Source organism: Chenopodium album, chromosome 13 (assembly GCF_948465745.1).
Source record: "Chenopodium album chromosome 13, dcCheAlbu1.1, whole genome shotgun sequence".
In the NCBI taxonomy this organism is placed as follows: domain Eukaryota; kingdom Viridiplantae; phylum Streptophyta; class Magnoliopsida; order Caryophyllales; family Amaranthaceae; genus Chenopodium; species Chenopodium album.
The window spans coordinates 10,437,858-10,454,642 of record NC_137846.1 but is presented as its reverse complement, the minus strand read 5'-3'; the positions used below and the strand labels follow the sequence as shown (position 1 = coordinate 10,454,642).

General features: G+C 35.2%; 1 long non-coding RNA gene across 1 annotated transcript; it reads left to right on the top strand.

The window, feature by feature from the left end:
- Nucleotides 1-165: 165 nt before the first annotated feature.
- On the top strand, nucleotides 166-15,506 carry LOC145574557 (uncharacterized). The gene is made up of 2 exons (XR_014098101.1): nucleotides 166-508; nucleotides 15,110-15,506. It is a non-coding gene; the product is annotated as an uncharacterized LOC145574557 (long non-coding RNA).
- Nucleotides 15,507-16,785: the final 1,279 nt, after the last annotated feature.

Genomic DNA, 16,785 nt, shown 5'->3' with positions numbered 1-16,785 from the left:
TAAACTCCAATTAATTAAATTAAGCCATCGGGTAACATTAATGATAGTTATTAGACATTCTTAACCGTGGTTAACATTTTTAAGTAAAAAAAATACTATGATTCCTAAAATACCCTCATTTAATTTTATTTTTTTTGAAAGAACCCTCATTTAATTTTGCCCAACTACAAATGTCTAATCAGACATTAAAATTGGAGGGTTTAAACGATAAGGCTTCTCATTCATCTTCAATCTTCATCCATTGACATTGTTCATCTGCATACCTTCATCCTTCGAATTTTTGCGTGAAAAATCTAGGGCTATTTACATCTTTGATCTTGGATACTCTTTGAAGTTGGTTGAGTGTTAATTGAAGAATGTTTGAGTGATAATTGAAGACGGTTTTAGGGTATTCGATCGGGAATTCTGGGTAATAGAAGTCGTGATTGGGTGAAATTTGATTGACGATCGACATCAAAGTTCGAATTTTTGTGGAAACATACCACCACTGAGTCTGAATTGAAGCCAGGTAAGTTATTGTTTGTGCTTAACGTTTTGTTATGCTCTGTTTTTTGGTTTCGTGGGGTTGGATATGAAATGTTGTTGATGTTATTGGTTATTTTTGTGTGATTGATGTTGTTAATTGTTAAAGTTAACATTTTTATTTGTTTAGGTTTTTGATTATTAGGTGATTGTTTACAAAATTTTTGATTTACGGTAACTCAAATTTCTCAATTTATGTTTACAAAATTATGTTCTAACCATTCACACAGGCATAAAACATCACATAAACAAGTAAATCATAATTTGATCAAGGATTTTAAAATCAATAACAACAAACAACATGACTCTTTATAAAATTTTCATTGAAAATTTATTATAAATGAATGTTGTACGTCTTGAATTAACAAACAAGACTGAATTTTGAAAGTACTAGATTGTGGGAAGTATTAATCCCCAAATATACCAATCATTTTATGGAAATTGATCTGACATGATCCTAACTGATGAAGAACTAAGTCTCTAACAATAGCACCTAACTTTTTATTGTTAATAATTCATTGTAAAGAATAACTAACTCCTTTTATTGTAGAGGATAATCAGTTGATTTTACGTGTTAAAAAAAAATACTTTTAACTTTTTATTTATTTTATTATTTGTTTTTACTAACACACTCTTATTTTCACAAAAACTTTATTCCCTCTATTATTTTAGTGTCCCAGAAAATTAGTACATAGGTTGACAAAAAACTTTGATAAACAATATCTTAATTTTTTTATGTTAAAATTACCAACATTGGTAATAGTAGTCCAAATGAATATAGTGCAACTTACAAAAATAGAAAATAATAACAAACATGAAAAAAGAACAATAGGTAGTGTTCCTACACTTTTTTTTGTATCTAACATTTTTAAAAAATATATATAAATACTTTTTTTTTAATTGAAAAATAATAATAATAATAATAATAAATTATTATTATTATTTATTATAAAATATTAACAAAAACCTACAAAGTCAATCGATCTACAAGAAATTAGTGGGGAGCCGAGATACAATCTGGGCCCTACTCCTCTAGCTATAGCGAACCCGATCCTGCTGAAGATGTGAGCAGCTGCATGAGCACCTATATCCTGAGTCCTTGCGAAATCCTGAACCCACTTCAGCAATGCAACAACATCCTTTTCTAATTTCTCCAATGAAGAAAAGGAGAAAGGAAAAAACCATAACCAATAGCCCTGCAACGCGCCCCATACTTGTCCCATTTCCGCTGAGCAGCACCAACACAACACGACCAAGAACAAAGTCAGACAACCCTGATTGTGTAAAAGGAGAAGACCCCGTCAAGTTAACATACACATTAAGGCCTCCATCCCAAGAATAAAGCAACACATCTGCAAGTCGAAAAGCCCCATCGTTGCCTCTGGTCAACCCAACGTTAACCTATTTTCTCGCAGAAATCCCGGGCCGAAAACAGATATCAACAAGGGTGTCGCGAACAACATTATGCCGATGTTTAATACCCAACATCCTAGCACAGGACACTGCATGATCTCCAAATATATCCCCATCCTTAAGCAAAAGCGGAACACGTGCCGAAACCAAGAATAATGGAACACCAATCTATAGCAAAACAGAATGGTAAGCCTTACCATTCATAGTCTGACCCAACCCCGATATTGGGACTGCCCGCAACCAGGCGGAAGAGTGATCCCCCTGCTGAGATTTCCATAAAGCAACCCGACACGGAGATAAGGAGAAAGTGGATGTTGCAGAAGCAGTAACCTTCATGAAATATATATCTGCCAATTTCTTCATATCTCACTAGGGTTACGTAAAAGGTTAGTCTCCAAAGTCCTATGAAAAAGACTAAGAGCATCATCGAAGGCTGGTCCTGGACCAACAATACCAGAATTGCGAAGAAGCGTAGCCTAAAGACTAGTAGACTACAAACGTGACACAAGGAAAGCATAGTGTCGAACATCACCTGTTGAATAAACACCCAATCTACCATAAGCAAAAGGCAAGGTGGAAAGACGTCATGCCAATAACCAAAACTAGGCCCCGAAGCGGTAACAATGCGCTCCAAAGATGCCCAAAGGGCTATATCAAAAGAAATCTAGGCCGCTTTAAAAAGACGAGGGGGACAAGTGCGCATAGCAAAGTAGATTTTTGAAACCCCAGTACACGCACGAAGTAGTAACAACTCACATTGGGATCATCAAGCTTATCAACAACATCCATTGGCACAATGGTCTTAGACACTCTCTGCGATACAAGCTCACCACAGAAAGAAGAATCTGCACTAATAGGACCACCAAGCAACTTAACATCATGCACAGGACGAGCAATATCTGGAGGAAAGACACCGACGAGACGGCTACGTGGGTCCTCCGTGGGCCAAAAAACTTCCGTTTTCTCAACGTTTACACGGAGGCTGAGACGAGGTCCCTCCACCAAAATCAACTCCATAACCTTCCTTACTACCAATGTGTCACCAATAATAGTGCCATCATCCAAATACCAAGCCTGCAAACATAAGTCAAAAGAATCCCTTATTCGGCACACCAATGGATGAAGCACCAAAGAAAAAAGCAAAAGGCCAAGAGGATCACCCTGCTGCACACCTTGACATGACCATAAGATATGCTCCCCATAGAACAGCCTGGCTAAAGTAGAGTAACAGAATTCAACCCATCGCGAGAGAGCTGGACAACGGAGACGAACCTCACGCAACAAAGCCGTACGGTCAACCAAGTTAAAGGCATTCTTGAAATCCACCAGTAACATAAAGAGGCCAACATCACCACCACGAGCCTCAACCAAATGATTAACAGCATGAAGAATAGCCTCACCACCCGCCGGCACCCCAACACCAAACTGAAGACCTCCTAGATAGCTTCCCAGACGCGGACCAAATAAAGCAGCCCCAACCTTTGAAACCAGACGCCTCCAAACGATACCCACTGCAATAGGCTGAATACCACCACCAGGCTTAACAAGTGATGTAAGAGGAGCACTAGCAATGTATTCTCCCAACTCAGCAGGACATTTCCCAATGAGAAAAAGATTAACCACATGCGCAATAGAGTCCACCAAATCATCCGAAATAGCAACTACAGCACCACTCAAGCAATCCATAAGGTGTTGAGCACACAAGCCGTCTCTACCACATGACGTACCTCACGGAAAACCCCTAATCTGATCCAAAACAACAGCAGGATTAACAATAAGGTGCTGATCAACGGGAATATTCGGTAAGATAGGAGTCAGAAAGGAAGGGTGCTTAGCTTGCAAGTTTGCAAGAGTAGCATCATTGTAAAGGGCAAGACCAGAAGACGAAAGAACCCTAACCGCAACAATGTAATGTCCGTCCCAGAAATCTTTTTCTTACAAATTGCTTAATATTACGCTCGAACAAATCATGGTCCTCATCAGCATCTAACAAAGGGGGAGACACATCAGCCAACATGTCCCGCACAAGATGCACAGAACCACCAAACTCACACTAAGAACGAATAGCAGCGGTGATACTCTCTTCCTGCTGCTGGCTCCTGACACTCGAAGAACACTCCCGACTATTCCTCGGAGAAAAGGTTTTAAGGACACAGAGAGGCAACACAAGCAATTGAATCCAACAAGAGATGTCATCAGGCTTGCAAATCACCTTATCAAGCGCTCCTTTAAGAACCATAGAAAAACCCAAGCGACACTTAGGAGGAATAGAATTCACCGAACGAAACCGCTTTGAGAGTAAACTATCAAGGAGAGCAACATCGAAAGAAAAATGAGGCTCACGAGGCACACTAGGAACTAGAACAGATACCTCCAAAGAAGGACCCTGCGGTTTAGGAAAACCGTAAAGAACAAACCGAACAACACCATCCCCCAAATCAGGTGGGGCCACAAAATCATCTAAACCAAGACCATGTCGACACTTTATACGAAGAGTATGCGTCTTGAAATACTCCCCACAAAGCCAAATGCCCATACGACGAACGTTCGTCTCAGCCTCCAAGAAAATAGCCAAATCAAAAGTAAGAGAGTGTCGGGCCATATCCCGCGCATCTGCACAACAATGACGGTTATGGAGATGAGCGAGAAAAGAAGTTTTTGTGAGCCCATTACCCCGGCCATCACGACACCCATTAAGACCCATAAATGAGAAATGGAAGAGAACAATAGGAGGCATAACATCCACCACAACAAGATCACACAATCTAGTACAGCACACACCAGAAACGACCCAAAAATGCAACTAAACAGCACCAATATCACACCAATATTGCACCCAAAACTGCCCAGAACCACACCAAAAATACATCCAAATTCACACCAAAAAACAGCACCAAAAACACACTAAAACTGCACCAACGCTGACCACAACAAAAATGCACTAACTGACCTAAAACTGCACCAAAAATACCTCAAAACTACACCATAATGACCAGAAAATCGACCAGAAAACTGCACACAAGTAGAACCCAAACGGACCACCAAGATACTGCCTTAATTTCGAAGGAATTTCGCTCAGATATTGCCTAATAAACTCCCTGAAATAGACGCCTTGATAAACCTAACACTTCGCTGGCGAACCTACCGGAAAATTGACGTGGAAGATGACGGAAAAGGCTAGACCTACTCAACCCTAAACGCGCTAAACTAAGAGAACTTTAAAAATATTGGATATTATTACTATTACTATTACTACTACTACTACTACTACTATTATTATTAGTATTATTGTTACTATTACTATTACTATTACTAATTATTGTTATTATTAGTATTACAATTACTAATCATTATTACTATTACTACTTCTACTACTACTACTACTACTACTACTACTACTACTACCACTATTATTATTATTATTATTACAAAAACCTACAACCACTCTCTTAAAAAGATACACGGGACAACATCTGGGGCACGTAGTAGTATAATATATATGTAGTTTCATATAATTTGTTAATTTATAAATAATTATAATGTAATTTATTTGATTAAGTTTAGAGTTCCCATAATGGTAAGTTATTTTATTCTTTCTCTCGCTATGCGTGCCGAAATAGTTAAACAACATAAATAAATTATTGATCTTAGCTATACAAGGGAATTTGTTGATTTTGATTTCGATTATTAACTTATACCTGAGGAACAAAGCATCACTGTAGGGAATATTTCAAGCCATTAACCCCAAATTTGAACCCCACTGTGATCATACACTTAAGCATGGTGGCGTCCAAAGGGAAGGAAGCTAGAGCAAAAGAGTCGCCAACAAGTTTTAGGAACTTGTAAACCGTTCACAAGGTGAAGATTACACCACTTAACGATCCATGAGATCGTCAACTCCAAAAGGTCTTGAACCAAATAGGGTTCGGGGATGAAGGTACAAATTCAACCTAAAAGAGATTGAACCTGCCCTAAATAGGCCTCTACTTCATTCTTCTCTTATTCATGTGCGCTTTCTGACTAACATACAATCAATAGATTAACCCTAAACTTGTTTATCTATGTTGGTTGAATTTAATGCACAAGCAAAACTATTATTGGTGATCACTTGAATTATAATCATATTAACCCTAAACAAGATTATTAATTATCTTATTAAGCATGATTACAAGTACAAATTCCCTTTAGGCATGCATAAAAGGCGTGATCAAGCAATAACAATAAATATATCAAGCAACATAATAATCATCATAATAATAATCATAATAATCATAATCATATCAACGCTAAAGCATAACAATAGCAAGATCCTAGGCATGATACTAACAAGATTAATAACAAACCCTAGCATGTCACTAAGCAATAAAAATCAAAGCTTTAGCCCTAACATGATACTAACATGATATTAGAAAGAATAAGAAGCACCCTAAACATGATACTAGAAAGCAATAATAACATCCTAACATGATGCTAGGAATTAAACAAATTTAAACATGCTTTCCACAAGAATAGAGCAATAAGAATACATACTTTGATGCCTCGTACCTCTTTCTAATAACAAAATACACGCGTTAGTAACTTCAAGGAAAATAATAAAATCAAAGAATTAAAATAAATAAATTGAAATAAAGAGATTTGGGACCAAACCCTCAGAAATTATAACCTTTCACGTCTAGGGCGAAGGCAACTTCGAACTTGGCTAGGTGTGTTTAGATCTCGTGTATGCGGAATTGTATTTGTGAAAAGCTAGAGAGATGATGATTGTAGATGAGAATTGATGATTGTTGTAGATTGTGGATGATTGTGAATGATTAAAAACGGAGGTTCAGGACCCTATTTATAAGAAAATAGTCCAGAAATAGGTAGAATTTGATAAGGAATAAAACTCCACTCTGTCGCTGCAAAACTGACGTTGTCGCTTAGCGAGAAGGTCTGTCGCGTGGCGACAAGGCTTGTCGTGTGGCGACAGGCATGTCGTTTGGCGACAGCCTGGATTCCTATGCGTTTTTAAACACGGAGTCCACTTATGAATCAAAATATTATATTTTGATAAGTTTTATTTGGAATAAGTCCGTATGAAAACTGAAATCGTATTTTTCATAAAATAATATTTTATTCCAAATAAAACTTATCAAAATATAATTATTAATTCTAATCTTATTAGGACTTAAAAGAACTTTCTAGAGAATTCTAGAAAACTACAATTAATTCCAATAACTTTAGGAATAATAATTAACATTGGGCCCTCCCCTAGATCATTGGGCCGCATGTAAAGATCAAACCGGGCCCAGTTTAGTATTTTGGCCATAACTTCCTCATTATTCATCGGAATTGGGCTTATAATATATCGTTGGAAAGCTCTTTGCAATCCCCATCCAACTACACTATTATTGGACCCTTGTCGTGGACCAAACTAAACTGGATTGGCTGTTTTCATAAAATAGAGTTGTTTTTCGAAAACAGAAAGAAAGAATTTTTAATAAAACCCAACCGCAACACTAGACCTTTCACACTTTCACCTCGTTCGATAATCATTCGACGCAAAAGGTATTCATCACTGGGTTTGATTTTGGGGAGACACATTTGGGTGTCTACAATCACCAAAATTAAGGAAATTGTATCCCATAGAAAACGCTTTTTCAATCAGACTAGGTTTAGATCTTGCGTAGCATACCTTCATCGCCGAGAAGTTTACGATATACAATTTTACAGTAGCAGTCTCATTCTTATTTGCATCGTAATCAAAGCAAAACAGTATGGGAATTTTCTTGGGAAGATTAGGCAAGGTATCCAAAAAATCACAATCGTTTAAAATACTTATAATCTGCCATTGAAAAGAAAGAAAATTAGTGAGAAAGTGAATTTGATTTGATTTTTAAGAGAAATAGTGAATTTGATTTGATTTTTAGGTGAAAGAGTGAATAATTTTATTTCACTAATTAACTACTTCAACTTCCTGAACCTTTGTACTCCCTCCGACCCATAATACATGGGACGGTCGACTTTTTTTCACTATTCATGCATTAAGTTTGACCATCATTTTTTACTAACATAATAAAAATATATTTTGTGATAAATATGTTGTTAGATAGGTTTTAATATAAAGTTTCATAATATAATTTCTAAAATAATTTTCATTAATTTTTAATTATTTAAAAATAAAATCAAACTAGTGCATTGCCATGTATGCAATGTTTGACTGTGTCATGTATTATGGGAAAAAAGGAGTATTTCACAAATGAGTCCTAAGTAGACCTGCCAATTTCCAACTCGACTTGTAAACCTGGTCAAAACCCGACACTTTTTTGTGGGTTTTGAACACTATTTTTTACACTCGTAACCTGATCTAACTCGAATGTGTTTAACCCGTAAATTTGTGAGTCAAACCTGACTCCAACCCGACCCACACCTTTACATCTGCATAAATTTCATCACCGTTGGCCTGACCTCTTTCTTTAATTTTGTAATGTTTGAAATTAGAAATAAGTGTGATTTGGTGACAATTTGAATTATGTTGTAGGCATGTAATCACTAAAAATAATATTGGTGAGATATAAAATTGAAAAAAAAAAAATAGAAACGTAAGCTTGAAAAATCATAAATATTTAAAAAAAATTAGCTAAAAATAAGTTAAATAAAAAATTATTCTAAACCCGTTGGGTTTACCCGAACCCGAAACTTTGGGTTAGGGTTGAGTATTTCTCGACCCGTGACCCGACCTGAACTCGACCTGACATACCCGATTGACAGGTCTAGTCTTAAGGGTTTGTCCAATTGCCCTTGCCCATGCACATTATGCAACAAAAATCAATCCAAGTTTTTTTTTATTTGAAGCAAAAATAATCCAGGTTAGTCTCCTAGTAATCGCTTAATAGGCCGTAAATCGTTGTCAAACACTAAAAATGCTAATTTGTCTCAGATTTTTTATTTTTATCTTTTGAAAGGAATGAATACTTAAAAATTATTCTAAATAACATTAAAAACACATAAAATAAAAACACTTAATCTAACTTTGAGCGTTTATCGTATCTATGGTCATTTAATACAGTAAGGGTCTGTTCACATTTACTGAATTGAGCTGAACTGAACTGATATGAGATGAACTGAACTGAATTGAGCTGAAATGAATATTTTATGAGAGAAGAAACTTAGGAGCTGAACTAAACTTATTGAATCTGAACTAAATTGAACTTAATTTAAGCTGAAGTGAACAGGCCCTAAGTAGTAATTATACTTGTTCTAAAAAAATGCTATGGAGTTGTATTCATGGGCAAATTATTTCATAAAAAGGGGAAATCTTTGCCAATGTGGAATGTTTATCATTCCTAATTAAGGATTAACCGTAAGGCCGTAACTATTAAGGGCTCATATCTAAACTCCAAGGAGTGCCTTTGCAAAAGATAGTTATTAGTCTTATTATTTCCTCCATGTTTTAATAAGTGTTATAGTTTGACCAAACACGCATGCCGAGACACGATTTTGACCATTAATTTATCTAATCATCTGATAATAAAATTATACAAAAATTCATGTTATGAAAGTATACATTATAACGAATCCAACAATGTATTACATAATATCATTTATTTTTATATATTAGTGAATTAATCAAGTCAAAACTATTATGTGAATAGTAGAAAAACTCAAACTATAACACTTATTAAAACACGGAGGGTGTAATTCGTATATTTCAAATCCCAAATATTCGGGTGATATAGATTTTGGGTTGACTGCTTCAAGTCTTATTCATATCATGTTTAATTCCAAGATTATTTGAGTCAACCTTAATTAATGTAGTGTATGGACATTACGACATATGCAAATGGGCCATGTATAAATCGATGATATGGCATTGCTTGATAGTTGTTTGCCAACCTAGAAGTAGGTGTACCACGTCTATACTTTTGAACATTTAGTAAAAAAAAATGAACATTTTACAAAAAATGAACATTTAGTAAAAAAACATGAACACGTCACAAAAACTGAACATAAACATGCAATTTTTATGTTCATATTTTACAAAGAAATGTTCATTTTGTATATAGTAAATGTTCAGTTTATATTACAAAACTATTGAATTATTACGAGTCAGACAAACTTCTTTCAAAATTGTCAAACTCGTAATAATTCAAAATTTGCGATTGTTAAGATTTTTTTACTAAATGTTCAAAATTTGTAATTGTTTATATTTTTTTTTACTAAATGTTCAAAAGTATAGGCGTGATGCATTGCGATCATTCAGATTTTATTACTAAATGTTCAAAATTTGCGATGTTCAGATTTTTTTACTAAATGTTCAAAATTCGCGATTGTTTAGAATTTTTTACTAAATGTTCAAAAGTATGGGCGTGATGCATTGCGATTGTTCAGATTTTTTAACTAAATATTCAAAATTTGCGATGTTCGGATGTTTTTACTATATGTTCAAAATTTGCAATTGTTTAGATTTTTTACTAAATGTTCTAAAGTATAAGCGTGGTGCACCTATTTCTAGGTGCACCATGGTGCATCTTAAAATTTGCGGTTGTTTGCTTTGAAGCCCAAAAATATTATATGTTAACATTTCATTCAAAATTTAAACCAAATTTCAAATTAAATTTCAAAATCTGATCTATATTTTCTAGACATAATTAATGTACCCACTTTCTAAACAACTCAATTCTCTCTCCTCTCATTTTTTTTGGTCCAGTTTTCTCTCTTCACTCTCTTCTAATGTTCAACCTATTCTTCATATGTTCAACCTATTCTTCATGTTCTTAAATTAATATTCATTTTTAGCACTAAACATGAAGCTTTCCTATCCATGAAATGTTTGGCGTCAATAAATTGATACTACCTTCGTTGCAAATTTGCAACAATTAGACATTTTTCCTCTCTACTCTATGTCAAACTGTTGCAAATAATATAAAATGGAGGTAGTAGTTCAAATTGAAATTAAAATAAAGAAGAAAAAAATCTTGTTTCTTAAAAATAAAACGGGTTGTCACGATTGTAAGTTTTAATTTATTTAGTAACAATAGTTTTTTTAAATAGTATTCATGAACTATATTACAATAACAACAATTATTTAATTAGTATTCAAAACCTATGTTATAGATTTTAAATAATAGCGGTGTATACTATACAAAAATATAAAGTAAGAATATGTTAACATGGTGAATATCCCGCACAATTGGTTATTGATGCAATTAATAATTGTAAGTTTTAAAATATGTTTGCAGTAGTATTAATATTAAGGAGTAAAATTTCACTTTTTAAAAAATAATAATTGATCGAGATGTGTTATTTTTCCTTATAATAATTGTAGGGAATATTTCAAGCATCCCACACTTGAGCCCCACTGTGATCATACACTTAAGCATGATGACGTCCAAAGAGAAGGAAGCTAGAGTAAAAGAGTCGTCACCCCTTAACGATCCAGGAGATCGTTAACTCCAATAGGTCTTGAACCATAACTGGAAATTCGGGGATGAAGGTACAAATCCAACCTAAAAGAGATTGAACCTGCCCTAAATAGGCCTCTACTTTATTCCTCTCGTATTCATGTGCGCTTTCTGACTAACATACAATCAATAGGTTAACCCTAAACCTGTTTAATATATATTGGTTGAATATTAATGCACAAACAAACCTATTGTTGGCAATCACTTGAATTATAATCATATTAGCCTAAACAAGATTATTAATTATCTTATTAAGCGTGATTACAAGTACAAATTCCCTTTAAACATTCATAAAAGGCGTGATCAAGCAATAATAATAATAATAATAATAATAATAATAATAATAATAATATATATTAAGCAATATAATAACAATCATCATCATAATAATAATATTCTCAATCTCAAAGCATAATAATATTAGCAAGATCCTAGGCATGATACTAACAAGATTAATAACAAACCCTAGCATGTCATTAAACATTAAAGATCAAAGCTTTATTCCTAGCATGACACTAACATGATATTAGGAAAGAAATAGAAAGCATCATAATAATATCAGAAATATTAGTTAACCCTAAACAGGATACTAGGAAGATTAAAACATCCTAACATGACACTAGGAATCAACAAAACAAACTAAACATGATTTCTATATCAAAATATCAATAAAGCAACTAAATTACTTACTTCGATGCCTCGTACCTCTTTCGAATAACAAAATACACACGTTAGTAACTTCAAGGAAAATAATAAAATTAAAACAATTAAATTAAATAATCGAAATAGGGATTTAGGAGCAAACCCTCAGAAATATTCAACCCTTCACGTCTAGGGCGAAGGCAACTTCGAACTTGGCTAGGTGTGTCTAGAACTTGAGTGAGGAATTTTGAGAGATGAAAGGTTTAGAAGAGAGAGAGAAAGATTCTAGCTTTTAGAGAGAGAGAAAGAGATTGATGGTTGTGAATTGTAGATGCCTGAAAACAGGGAAATTCGACCCCTATTCATAGGAAAAATAGCACGGGATCAAAGAAAATCATATTCGGAATAAAATACCTCATGTCGCCAATGACAGGAGTCAGCGCCAGGCGACAAGCTCGTCACCGAGCGACGAAGGTCAGCAGGCGACGAAAGTCAGCACTAGGCGACGACTCTGTCGTCTCGCGCTGGTTCAAAAGTACAACGCGCTTTTACACGCGGAATCACTTTTTAAACCGATTACAGGTAATTCTGCATCCAAGCAGATTTAAAATCAGATTTAATATATTTTATTCAAAATAAAACATCTTTTTAAAAATATAATTATCAATTCTAATCTTATTAGAATTAAAGTGAACCTTCAAAATCAATCCTAATTAATAGACCTTCCTCTAGATCATTGGGCCACATTTAAAATCATTGGCCTAATTTAATTTAATCCATAACTTCCTCGTAATTCATCGGAATTAGGCTTATAATATATCATTGGAAAGCTGTTTTCAAGCTCATTCCAACTACACTATTATTGGACCCTTATCATGGACCAAACCAAATTGGATTCGCTATTTTAATGTAAATACAGTAAGAAAAGAAATATTTTTGAAAACAGAAAGAGAAATATTTTAATAAAAACATCCTCATCACTAGACTTTCCACACTTTCACTTCGTTCGATAATCAAATGACGTGAAAGGTATTGATCACTGGGTTTGGTTTTGGGGAGACACATTTGAGTGTCTACAAATCAATTATCTAATATAAATATTATGGAGCATAACTTCATTTTTGATAAACACATGTTATCGAGATTTAGTTGTAAAATATCTCAGCATTAAGTAGCATAATTTCTCTTCTAAAAAACAACAATTGATCGAGAGTTTTTATTTGATTTTATGCTTCGTATTACAAGATTAATAAATGGTGTGTCTTATAATAATTAATTTTGAAAGAACCATACATCGTTATAACAAATTAAAACCCCACTTGATATATTTTTTTTTATTGATTATCGTACACTTAATGTCAAAGTTTGGTCAAATCTGACAATCAGATCATATTAGACCCTTGCAGCGTTTTATGCTTTAAAATATACTCTGTAGTTTAGAAACAATAATCCCAACTTTCATTAATTTACGTAGAATAATCCCAACTTTCGTTAATACTGGAATAATCCGAACTTTAGGGGGTCTTGAATTTCTTCAATCCCTACAGGTCACTTAACCTTCAAATGCAAGTAAAAGTCCTACGTGGCATTGGTTTTGTTTTTTTCTTTATTTCTTTATTACTTTACTTTACTTTCCCACTTTTCTCTACCTTTATTAAAGACCCTTCCCCCCTTTTATTTAACGGTTACAAATCTTATTTCCCCTTTCTCTTCTCCTTCTCTTCTGTTCCCCTTTTCCAGTTGCAAAGCAAATTCTGTGGTGTTACAAATCATGGCGAGTGGTAGGTCGTTTCAAGGTGGTTCATGCGGTTCGTCTGCAAACTCAAGGGGTGGAGGTTGTTATTCAACAACAAAGTGTATAGTAGTTAGGGGTGTACATAAACAGGACCGGACCTGAAAACCGACCTGATCCGGACCTGACCCGGACCTGTAGATTCAGGTCCAGTCCCGGTCCTTGAAAATCAAGGTTTCCGGTCCCGGTCCGGATCAGGTCCAAACCCGGGGTTTTCAGGTCTGGACCTGAAACCCGGTAAAAATGCGTTTTTTTATTAAAAAAAAAATCCAAAATTTGAAAACAAGTCAGTTTCATTCTTGTAAGTTGTAACCCACTAACCCTAACTCACTCCTCACTCACTCACTCTCTCTCTCAGCCGACACCACACCAACACCCACCCCCTCACGCAGCAGATCTGCACACCAGACCACCACACCAACACCCAATCTACCACACCACCCTCGTATTCTCACGAGCAACCACCCTAATCAAGTACCAAGAGGTCACGATCGCCGCCGCCTACCCCTGCTAGCAACCACCTTCAAGCGTGTATGATGAATTCACAAGCAACCATCGTCCTCGCAGATACCCGCTGCTAGTTTCACGCCAAGGAGTATGAAATTGTGCGAGAAATTTAGATCTATTTAATATATTGATAGCCCACCTTTGATTGTTAAATGGTTTATCAAGTTAAAGAGATTGTGAGGGGCTACGAAGTATCAATTTCCTATGCCTTGATCTGGAGTAATATTACTACTTTTTCCTTTCAAAATTTAATGTTGATTGCTGGTGCTTTTTTTTTTAAAAAAAAAAATTTATTTTATTTTTGAAATCACTTTTTCTTTTTTTTGTATTTAATTTTATAATAGGTCTAGCAGATTTTTTATTAGGGAAAAAAAAAAACACAAATCAAGAATCGGGTCTGTTCAGGTCCAAACCCGGACCAGACCTGATTGTTCAGGTCTGACCCGGAACCGGACCTGTTAATTCAGGTCCGGTCTCCGGTCTTCAAAATTCAATGATTTCGGTCCCAGTCCATTCAGGTCCGGGTCAGGTCCGGTCCGGTTTTGGACCGGTGTACAGCCCTAATAGTAGTTGCGGGTTGGATGCGGTGGTGCGAACCGTCAAGAAGGGGCATAACATTATATTGGTTCGAAGTTTTATGGTTGTCCTAAATGGCCGGTATGTTGATAAATATTAAGGAGTTTTAATTATTTGGAGTTGTAATTTGTTCTTAATTGAGTTTAATTATAGTTTTGGTAGAATACATAACTAGGGTTTCACTGAAAATTTGTTAATTTGGGGTTTTGTGCAGGATACAAATTGCAATATCATGAAGTGGATTGAAGCTAGCAATGAGGATGAGCTGCGATTTCAAATATTTGAGAAGGATACTACTATAGCAAAGATGGAGTTTCAGCAGAGATGGAGTTTCAGAAGACATTGTTGGAAGAAAAGGTGAAGAAATTACAAGGGCGGAAGGAGAAACTAGAGGAAGAAGTGAAAGAATTGACAAGGGAAGTTGGCCAGCTTAGGATTGAGCTCATGCATTGTTCAAGGGCATAATCAAATTTCTCTAGGACTCTGATTTTTGTTGGCATTATGGTTGTGTATTTGAAGTATGAGTATGCTGATGTTGTTTGGTTTGTATTGAAGACCATTTACCCAATTAAGCCTATGAAATGAAATCAATTTAAGCTTTATGTGCAAAAGTGTGGAATTAGTTGACTACTGAACTCAGAAAAAAAATAGCAAAGAACATCACTTCATAAACACATGACATACAGTGCCATTGCCATGATCATTCCAAAATTACATATATTTGTTCACATAATTCCCACAGCCACACATAATGGCATAATACTGACTGCAATATTGTTGTTCACAAAATCATTGAGCCACACATAATGGCATAATAATGAACGCAGCTGCATACAAAGCAAGCTAATTGCTATTGAGATACTGGCATAATTGTTTGCAACAACAAAAAACAAAAGATTCACAAACACGGCCCCCCTTCCAATTAGTCTGCTGGGTCAAAGTTGATTGCTGACTTGATTGGCTTCCCATAATCAGGTAATTCAAGGCTCCTTGATTCACTGACATACTCCTACCACCTCTACTACTAGTCCTATGGGTTGGAGCCCCCCTTCTGACCTGTCACATGGAAAAGGCAAAGTAGAGTTACAAATCACAAAACCTAATTGCAAAAAATGACTCAATCAGTCATCACACATCACCCAATACACAGGGGCGGATCTACATAGGTGCATGGTGAGTCGTGTGACTCAGCAGTGTGAAAAAAAAATTAAGTTTAATTAAAAAAAAAAAAAGAGAAAAAGAAAGACGCGTGAATGGTGAATCCGTGAAGCATTAAGGCCACTAAACTGACATTCTCTCTCCTCCCTTCTCACTCCTTCCTCCTTTCTCACTCATTTCTCTCTCCTCCCTTCTCTCTCCTTCACCCTTCTCACGTTTGTGCCCTTTGTCCTCTCCTCAACACTAGGACATGAGAATTGAGATACCTACGAATCTATGAAATTCTTCACCACTTACCTTTTTTTTTTATTATTCATTTTTTCTCTTCAAAGTTTACGGTTTTTTTTTGTCAATCTCGACCGATCTGGAATTTTCATGGTCAAATTTTACCATTTAAACTCAAAAAAGGTGAAATATTTCAAGGTATGTTGATTTTTTAGGGTTGATTTCGCTTTAGGGTGGTTTAATTTTGATTTTGTTGTTTAATTTCAGTTTATTTTGGTTGATTTCGGTGATTGATGTTTAATTTTTGTGGGTTTTTGGTGTGATTTTTGTGGGTTTGCATATATGGTACGTATGTTTGTGTTTTTCATGTTTTTTTGTATTTAGATCTGGAATTTTTATGTTTTTTTTCTTTTTTTCGAAACTTTGGTGATTTTTGGTTGGTGGTGGTGGGTGACTGGGTGGTTAACGGTGGCTGGTGGTGGTAGATGGTGGCTCACGGTTATTAGA